This window comes from Enhydra lutris, unplaced genomic scaffold, assembly GCF_002288905.1.
Source record: "Enhydra lutris kenyoni isolate GAN:26980312 unplaced genomic scaffold, ASM228890v2 scaffoldscaffold45, whole genome shotgun sequence".
NCBI lineage: Eukaryota > Metazoa > Chordata > Mammalia > Carnivora > Mustelidae > Enhydra > Enhydra lutris.
The window spans coordinates 8003664-8012929 of NW_019154129.1; positions in this window are offsets into that span (position 1 = coordinate 8003664).

Consider the following 9266-nt stretch of genomic DNA (forward strand, 5'->3'; position numbering starts at 1 on the left):
GGAAACGTGCTCCGCATCACAAAACTTCAGGGAAATGCACATCGAAACCACGATAAGCTGTCCCACCTCACCCCTGTCAGGACGGCAGTTACTAAAAGACACAGGGTAACCCTTGGTGGGCACGCGGAGGAAAGGGATCTCTGCTGGGGGGGATGCAAACAGGTGCAGCCTTTCCGGAAAACAGTTTGAAGGTTCCCGAAAACCTTCAAAATAAAGCTACCGCCCACCTGATCCAGCAGTCCAGCTCCTGGGTGTAGATCTAAAGGAAAGGACTTCACTGTCTTGAAGCGCCGGCTGCTGGCCCATCTTCGAGGCAACACTGTTCCCATCAGCCGAGCCCTGGGGACGAGATGAATGTCTGTCAGTGGTGAATGGGGAGAGACAAGGCAGTGGACAGACACACAACCGACTATCACTCAGCCTTCAACAAGAAGGAAATCTTAGCACTTGTGACAACACGGATGGGCCTGGATGACATTTGCTGAGTAAAATAAGCCAGAGACAGACACATACCGTGTGATCCCAACTTTATGTAGATTCTAAGGTAGTCAAACTGGGGCACCTGGGGGGGGGCGGGGTTCAGTCATTAAGCGTCTGCCTTCAGCTCAGTTCATGATCCCAGGGTCCTGGGATCAAGCCTGGCATCAGGCTCCCTGCTCAGCAGGGAGCCTGCTTTTCCCTCTCCCACTCTGCTTGTGTTCCCCCTCTCCCTGTCTCTCTGTCAAATAAATAAATAAAATCTTAAAAAAAATAAAAAACAAAAATAAATAAAATAGTCAAACTGCACAGAAACCCAGAGTAGCATGGTAGCTGCCAGAGGCATGGGGAGCTTGGCAGGGGGGTGGGGGATGAAATGGATAGAGTCTTATCAAAGGGACATGAAGTTTAATTTATGCAAGGTCAGTAAGTTCTGGACAGCTACTCTACTACATGGAGCCTAGAGCTAAAAACACTATTATGTACTTAGAAGTTTCTAGAAGGGTGGTTTTTGTTTTTGTTCTTTAAGAGAAAGTGTGTGTGAGCAGGGGGAGGGGCAGAGGGAGAGAGAGACTCTCAAGCAGGCTCCCCGCTGAGCACAGAGTCCGACACGGGACTCGACCCCAGGACCCCGAGATCATGACCTGAGCCGAAGTCAAGAGTCAGCCACAACCAACTGAGCCACCCAAGCGCCCATAGGAGTGTGGCTCTTATGTAAGCATTCTTACGATGCTAAGAAGGAAAAGGAGGAGGAGGAGGGGGAGGACAGGAAGCAGAAGCAGAGGAACGAGAAGGAGCAGGAGGAAACTCGGGAGGCTGCAGATTCATCCGTGGCCTTGATGGTGGTGGTGGTTTCCCACAGATGTAGCTTCTCCCCAGACTCCCGAGTTCAGTATGTGAAGCCCTTTACGTGTTGGTCATACCTTCATAAAGTGTTTCTCCGGAAAGACAGTGACCCAGATGAGGCCCAGGGAAAGGACACAGTTCATTCGGAAGTCACCAAGCTAGAGATGGTGCCCACCCCGGGAGGCCTCCTTTCCTCACCCCACGACCCTCTCTGTAGGCCACTCGAGGCTACTCCTGACGTGAAACCCACTTGTCAGGGGAGCGCCAGCGACGTGCGAGAGAGGGGAGGCTGCGCCGCCCTCTGTAGCGCAGTCTCAGGAGGGCCCCCCCCCCCCAGCTCTCGCTCCCCGTCTACACCACAGTCCCTAAGTCCAACCCACTTTCGAGAGGAGGGAATCGAGCTTCCCTTTTGGAGATGAGGCATGTCAGAAAATTGGTGGTTGTCTGTGGGCACGGTCTCAAGACAAAGAAAGCTAGGTACGGGAGAAGGCCAGGCATGTCTGCCCTCCCTTTATTCACGGGGGTTCAAGTCTTGCTCTGTTTCCCGTCTTGGCTGTATGGGAACAGAACTGGCATTGGTCCCAGCCCTGTCTATGGAAATGGAAGTATCCGTTGAACCCCTCAATGTCTTGGGGCTCTTCCTCGCCTAGAGAGAGGAACTGAGCCTGCAGCCACCCACCACCCCTTGCGTTAAATTGCACCCCTCCGCTGTCAGCACCGAACTGAGTCTGGAGACAGTAGATCTGTGTTTTGTCAGATGAACAGATTCTCCCGTTCCAGTGTCCGCTCATTACCGCACTGAGCGCGTACTATGTGCCAGACCCCAGACGAAACTGTGAGGCGTGCGACGATGAATACAACATAGCTCCTGTCTTTAAGGAACCCTCGCTTTGCTTAATAGCCATTAACCCTCCCTGTGCAGCCTCAAGAAGTCCTAAGGGTGGGAATCAGCCCTAAGCTCTTAAGGGCAGAAGCCAGGTGTCCTTTTAGAGTGATGGCTTCTGGACGTTCTCAATCAGAACCTCAGAGAGGGCAGACCGGGGGTCCCTGGGGCAGATGCCTTGGTCCAAGTTGAGGGGGAGACAACCCTTAAGGGCCACTGCCAAGCTGGGCCTCCTAGAGCCAGATGGAGTGAGAGGTGCGGGCCCAAGGTGAGACACTGCGGGGAGCCACAGGCTGAGGCAGAAGGACTGTCTCATCAGTTCCTGGTTCCCGTCTGGCCTTGTGACATCCGGGAGGAGGGAGTCAAAGGGAAGGTGACGTACACATGCCCAGCCCCTCCTCCCGCCTTCCTCTGAGGCTATTTTTGGAACGGGTGCCCTAGATTTACTCCACGTCACGAGAAAATTGTCACTTTAGAGCTGGTGGGGGGAGGCTGGATGAGATTTTCAGTTTAAAGGGCCACTGGGGGTTGTCGAACCCACTTTGATGAGCAGATCTGTCATCTGTCGTTCCCGTGAGGAGCTATCTCGCCGAGGTTTGGGCAGCTCCCGTGACGGGGAGCTCACCACCCCTTCCCAAGGCTGTTCCTCGCACTGGGGATCGGCCCTACCTGTGTGAAAGACCTGCCTCGCCCCACTGAGATGAACCGAAGTCTCCATAGCTTCTCCCCATTTGCCTTTATCTTCTCTTTTGGATTCCCCGAGAGTGAGTTCAATTCCCTTTCAACAACAACGACAACTCCATCACCAATAACAACAACAATGGTAATAAACATCCGCGTTTCTAAAGGACTACGTGTCAGACACAGGGCTCGGTGCTTGAGGGGCCTTTCGTCAGTCATCCCTAAAATAGCCCCATGTGCTCAGTACTCTTCTCATCCCCACTCAACAGAGGAGAAAATAAATACCAAGTCTGTATTTCCAAGGCTAAAAATCCGTCCACTGTAGACAGTAGAGGAGAAAAAGCAGCAGAGTCAGACTGTCCCAGATTAAAACTTCTCCTTCGTCTCTTACGAGATACCCCCACCTTCCGTCAGTCACTTAAATATCTGAGCTGCCACTGTCCCTCTGCCAACGGGGATGACGTGTTGCCAGACTGGGAGAAGAATTAGGGGCCAGTGTGTGAAGGCCTCCCAAATGCGGATACAGAACAGGAGCCCGGATGATGGGATGCGCTTCCCCGTCAGGATCCCGGACGCCGTCCCGACACGCAGGGCGAGGCGTTTCCCTGGATTCGTGTCACGTGGGATTGTGTGTCCCACTGTGCCTTCTGATCACCTCAGAAGAGACAGGGGTATGTGTCCCCTGCCTTACGGGGAGGACAACCTGGGACAACGGGGCTTCTTCGGGTGGTCAAGTCTCACAGAGGACTCACTGGTCTCCCGCTGACTCGGGGTCCAAATTCTTTCCCGCTATGTGCTCTGCCTAATTCTAAACTTATTCCAGTTAAACTAGAACCGAGTCTCTGTAGATCACCAACTGTTGACTCCTGTCCCCCCATTCCTTTTCCTGGGACCAGCGTCAGCTCTGGTCACCAGCTCACCACACCCTTGATCCAACAAGCAAATGTTCACGCTTCCTTTGCGCCCCCCACAACCCCACCGCACGGGTTGCCCACAGACAGTGTCCGTGTCACCCCTCGGTGGGTTTTCACGTGTCGGCTTTCCTCCAGCTCCACGGTCACCTAGCCATCCGGGCCTCTGCCATCTGAGCCTGGACCAGGACAAGAGTCTCCCAACGCTGGTCTCCCTGCTTCTTCTCCTGCTGTGCCTTCAACCTGCTCTTCCCGACGCAGCCAGAGCAAACTTGGGAAAATGCAAACCCTTCGTGAACGCCCAACAGTTCTCGGGTTAAAGACCAAAACCTCCAACCCAGCCTTTGTGGTCCACCCGGGCCTCTGTCGTCACTGTCCCCAGCTGTCGCCCTGAGCTCCCTCCAGCTGCCCTCAGCCCTGGGCACACTCTGCACCCCGTGCTACGCGGGAGGGTCTGTGCACTCCGTCCTCTGCCCCCCGCCCCATTGCCTGCCTCATGCCTCCATGTCCTCCAGACGCCGGCACGACTAAGGACACCGACACTGGAGCCAACCGCCTGGTCCAGTTCTGCCATCTGCCAGCCGTGGGACCGCGGGCAAAGAATTCACTCAACCTTTCTGGGTCTCACTTCCCTCGCCTCTTACAACAGGCATCACGGCAGCAACATAGGACAGGGCTGCCGCGAGCACCGGGGGTAAAGCTGAACGAGGAAACCCAGAGCCCGGCATGCAGTCATGCTACACATGCACGAGTAATTATCAGTACTGAATGATTCTAATTACTCAGGGGAATCTTCCTTGAGCCCTCAGACTAGGCCAGGGAGTCAAGGACACAGTGCATGTGTGCGTGCATGTGTGTGTGTGTGTGTGTGTGTGTGTGTGAGCTCACACGTGTTAAAAGGAGAGACCCTACACGTTCCCAGCGTAGAAATGAGCTGCTTTGTAATTCTGCACTTATCTGGTGATTTTCCGCCTCATACAAGCCCCTTCCACCAATCGTAAGCTCCAAGAGGAGCTTTTAACCCCCACGTGGACTCCCTTGGCGTCCAGCCCGGCTGGGGCACTTCGGAGAGCTCCGCTGGTGTCTGCTGAGTGTGGGAATGCGTGTGTCAAGCACGGCAGGCCTGTGTTCGGGCAGATTGCACACACCCAAGAACACAACCCTCCGTCCGTCACATGTCACCACCGTGGCGCGGTCCCTGGTTTCCCGACACATATGTGGGTTATGGGTACAGAGGAAAAGCTGCCGGCTGTGGTGAGGGGAGACTCAGATTCAAATCCCAGGTCTGGCACCGACCACTGGATCGTCTCTGGATCTCCCGATCGGTCCTTCATGGCTCGGAGCTTCGTGGCAGGTGAGTTGGGCAGAGAGAGGATGGGATTGGATGGAACAGGCTATTGTCCCCACCCTAAACAGTAAGAGGATAAAAAAGGACATTCACGGAGCAGTCACCACATTCCAACTAACGTCCTTAGTTTTTACCATGATTGTCTCCTTTAATCCTTACGACAAGGCTGCGAGGCAAGGGGCCTCCTGTCTCCCGTGTTACAGACGAGGACGTAGAAACCTTGGGTGATTCCTACCCCGCCCAAGGTCACAGAAACTGGACAAGACCACCTTCAAACCCACCCTGTGTGGACCTCAGCCTGCGCCCTTCACTGTCTTCCCTGGGCCTCGAGCCCCACACTTAAGACGTGCCTGGGGGGGCACCTGGGTGGCTCCGTTGGCCAAGCATCTGCTTTCAGCTCAGCTCAGGACCTGGGGCTCCTGGGATCAAGCTTCAGGCTCCGTGCTCAGCAGGGAGTCTGCTTGTCCCTCTCCCTCTGCCACACCCCTGGCTTGTGCTCTCTCTCAAATAAATAAAATCTTCAAAAATACATACATATAGACAGACAGACGTAAGACATGCCTGGTGGGAGTTCCTGGCCTGCTGGGGGAAGGCGGCCTGCGGAGGGCCGTGCCCTGCTCTTCACGCACCCGCCCACCCTCATCCATCTCCGGCGGCTTCCCCACAAGCTTGTCTCCCGATCGTCCTCGGAACCACCCGCGGCCCAGTGAGCAGCAGGGTCTCATCGAGAGAGATTTGCTAAGAAGCCCTTTTATTTTCTTCACCCCACTGGCTAACACCGTCCCTCAGCCACACCGTCTCATCAGAACCTTGCTGATTTCAAAGCAAATATAGTAACAATAAGAACACGACTTAATAGCATGCAGCTCAGAAAGTGGCTCATTCCCCCAAGTCTACGCTTTTTCCACATGAGGAGTTTGGAGATTGCTCAGATGAGCCCGATAGGACACGGCAGCAGGAAAATTGGAGACTTATCTGAAATCACAGGAACCCCACAGAGAGTTATCAATGGTCTGCCTTTCGCTGCTGGGGGTTCGGAATGAGATCAGGAGGGAGTGTGGGAGGAACCAAGGAGCTGCAGGGCTGGGGAGGCAGGCAGGCAGGTCGGGGAGGGGGTCTAGGAGGACCCTCTCTCATTTTTGGTGCCCTGATGCTGTGCCCAGGGGCTCTGGCCTATGACTTCTAACCCCCGTGAAGGCCTCGGGAGGTAACCTTCTCCTCTTCTGTGGATGAGAGAAGTGGGGGTCCAGAGGTGGGGCAACTTGTCCGAAGCCATGATGGTTGTAAATTAGAGTCGAGGCAGAATTCAAATAGCCACATCCCCAAGGGCATCATTCATGGCGTGTGTGTGTGTGTGTTTCATTACACAGCATGAAGGTCAATGTCCTCTTCTGCCTGTATTCTGTCCACGTGCCCCTTCCCTCTCATGGCATTCACAGGAGCCGCAGGCTGACAACTCTCAAACTCGTATTTCTCATCTAGACCTCCCTGGAGAGCTTCAGGCTTGCAATTTTCATCTGCCTACCTGACATTTCCACTTGGAGTTCCAACAGTAATCTCAGACTCAACACTCTCCGAACCAAGAACTAAAATCCCGAGTTCATCCCCAAAGCCCAGTCACTCACCCCTCAGCCTTCCCCTCCACTCCTCCCCACTCAGGGCGGACAGCACGTTGTTCTTCCCTCCCAGCCTCACACGCACCCACCACACGGCCCCGTCCTGCCCTCCTCCTCCCTCCAGCCACTTCCACCAGCTCGTCTGCTGCAACGGCGAGGTTCTCTTCACCCTTGCTCTCCTCTTGAATCTAATCCCTACTCGACCCTTGGAACGGAACCCAGCCTCTGCGAATGACCTTGAAGGTACCAAGTCAGACAGCCCTTTTCCTCACTGGGCTCTAGGTGCCGCGGCTGTCGGATTTCTGATTATACCCCCCTCTGTTATGTGTTGGACCTTCACCCAACCTGCATCTACTCTCCTAAGACCAACCTCCTCCTGCTTTCTCCGCTGGTTCCGGTTCACCCTCTAGATCTCAAGCTAATGGTCCTCTTGTCCAGGAGCCCCTCCCCAGGTGCATAATGTACAGCATGAAGATGCTCTCTGTGTACTGCCTGGTTTAATCACTGTTGTTTTTTCCTCATTCACTATTTACCTGTTACTCTTCTTCACAATGACGCAGTGAAATAGGCATATTATATTTCTCCTTCTTTGATGAGAAAACTAAGCCACTCAGCAACTTCTCCGGGGGTCACAGAACTAAGGAGTCGTGGAACCAGGACTTGAACCCAAGTCATCCTGACCCCAGAACCAACCCCCTGTTCACCAGCCTGACGCCTGGGTACGTGGTAGGTGCTCAAGGCCAGGTACGTCTCTCTCATTCCCTTCTCCCTCACTCATGGACTTGAAGCTTAATCCCATGTTTGCCTTCCCTGCCCTCTCTGCTCTGTTCATTTCTCCCACGCTAGTAAAGAGACCTGGGAATTTTTCAGATAAACTCTCAGCTTGTTCAAAAAGGCAGCTCACGGGGAGTACCATGTCTTTATTTACTAAACAACTCGGAACTCTTTCTCTGGGGTTCTTTCCCTGAGATGGTTGCCCTTTTCTTTTTTTTTTTTAATTTTTTTAATGGCTACCCTATGGGATGATGGACAGAGCCTTCCGGTTCCCATTCGTTTAGCACACAGAGATATTCAGTACGGAGCCCAGCGCCCTCTTGACAAAGGTCTTTGTGCTCCAAGAGTCCAGATGGGGAGACTGACAAGCAAACAATTACTAGACAGTATGGAAAGTGCCGTAATAATGGGCTGACTGCACAGCAAGCAGAGCGTCAGGGCAAACTGCCTGACCCCAGGCACAATTGCCCAAAGATGTCTGATTAATGATAAAACCATTTCTCTGTTCATCTGCTACCCAATTCCTGACTGCCACTCCGGCCAGCTGAGTCATTCTAGCTCAGAGATCGTGGGGTACAAACCACTGAAGGATGATTCCTGACCCAAGAGCAAGAAGCAACACCTGAGCGGGGGAGGCAAATTGACAGAGGCATGGGAGACCCCATTTCTACCGGTCCCCTGAATTGAGCTGTGTATCTACCAGACCATTCTGAACACGCACGAAATCAGCCTAAGATGTAAGAATACAGATCCGGAGCTCTACAAGCAGAAAAAGGCCACCTGTCGGGAGGTAGAAAGGGCAGAGTTGTGAAAGTGAGGGGAGATATTGGAAGATAAACGGAAGGGGGAGGGAGGCTCCGTGGCTGGCTCCTAGAAAGGGGTAGAACGCCAGAGCGCCATTGCTGAACCGTTAGAAATCTGCCCCAGGGAGTGACATCCCTCTCTGCAAGGGGCTCTGGAAATGAAGAGGCAGAATCCTAGAGAGGACCATAGTCTCAGGGTACGAGAAGCCTCCCAGTCAAAGGGGCTTCCTGGTCAAGCAGAGGGCCTGAGCAGGGGTGCCGGCAAGTGGGTTATGGTCAGCGAGCCCAGGAGGGGTCTCTCAGCTCGGATGGCTGGAAACTGCACGCCAGACCTGTTGACAATCGCTCTTCTCTTGGGAAGCCTGGACAAATCCAGAGCCTGTGCTGGGGACTGGGCAACAACTCGCAGAGCCCTAGTGGCCGGGCAGGGGCTCCAGAGCCCCACACAGTCAGGATCCAGGGGTGAGGGCCACTCGCGGGTTTAAGAAGCACAAAGGGCAGGGCCACACCCAGGTCCCTGGGATGACTTCCGAGAGAGTCACTGTGGGTACGCACCTCCGAAGGGTGGTTTTCGGGGGCATGTGGAGAAACAAAGACGTTGTGTCCTGGAGGGTTTAGTGAAGACAGCATCCTGGGGGAGGCCATTTTTGCTCTGACCCAGCAAAGAGGCGTGGAAAGCCCCAGAGAACAAGAGCTCCAAAGACCAGTTTCCGGGGAACCCAGACCACAAACCACCCTGACCCCGACAGTGGGCGGGGTCACTCTGCCCAAACTACTAGAACTCATACAGCAATTCAGCCTTGTGGCAGGATACAAAATCAATGCATAGAAATCAGCTGCTTTTCTATATACTAACCATGTAATTATAGCAAGAGAACTTAAGGAATTGATTCCATTTACAACAGCACCAAAACCCATAAGATACCT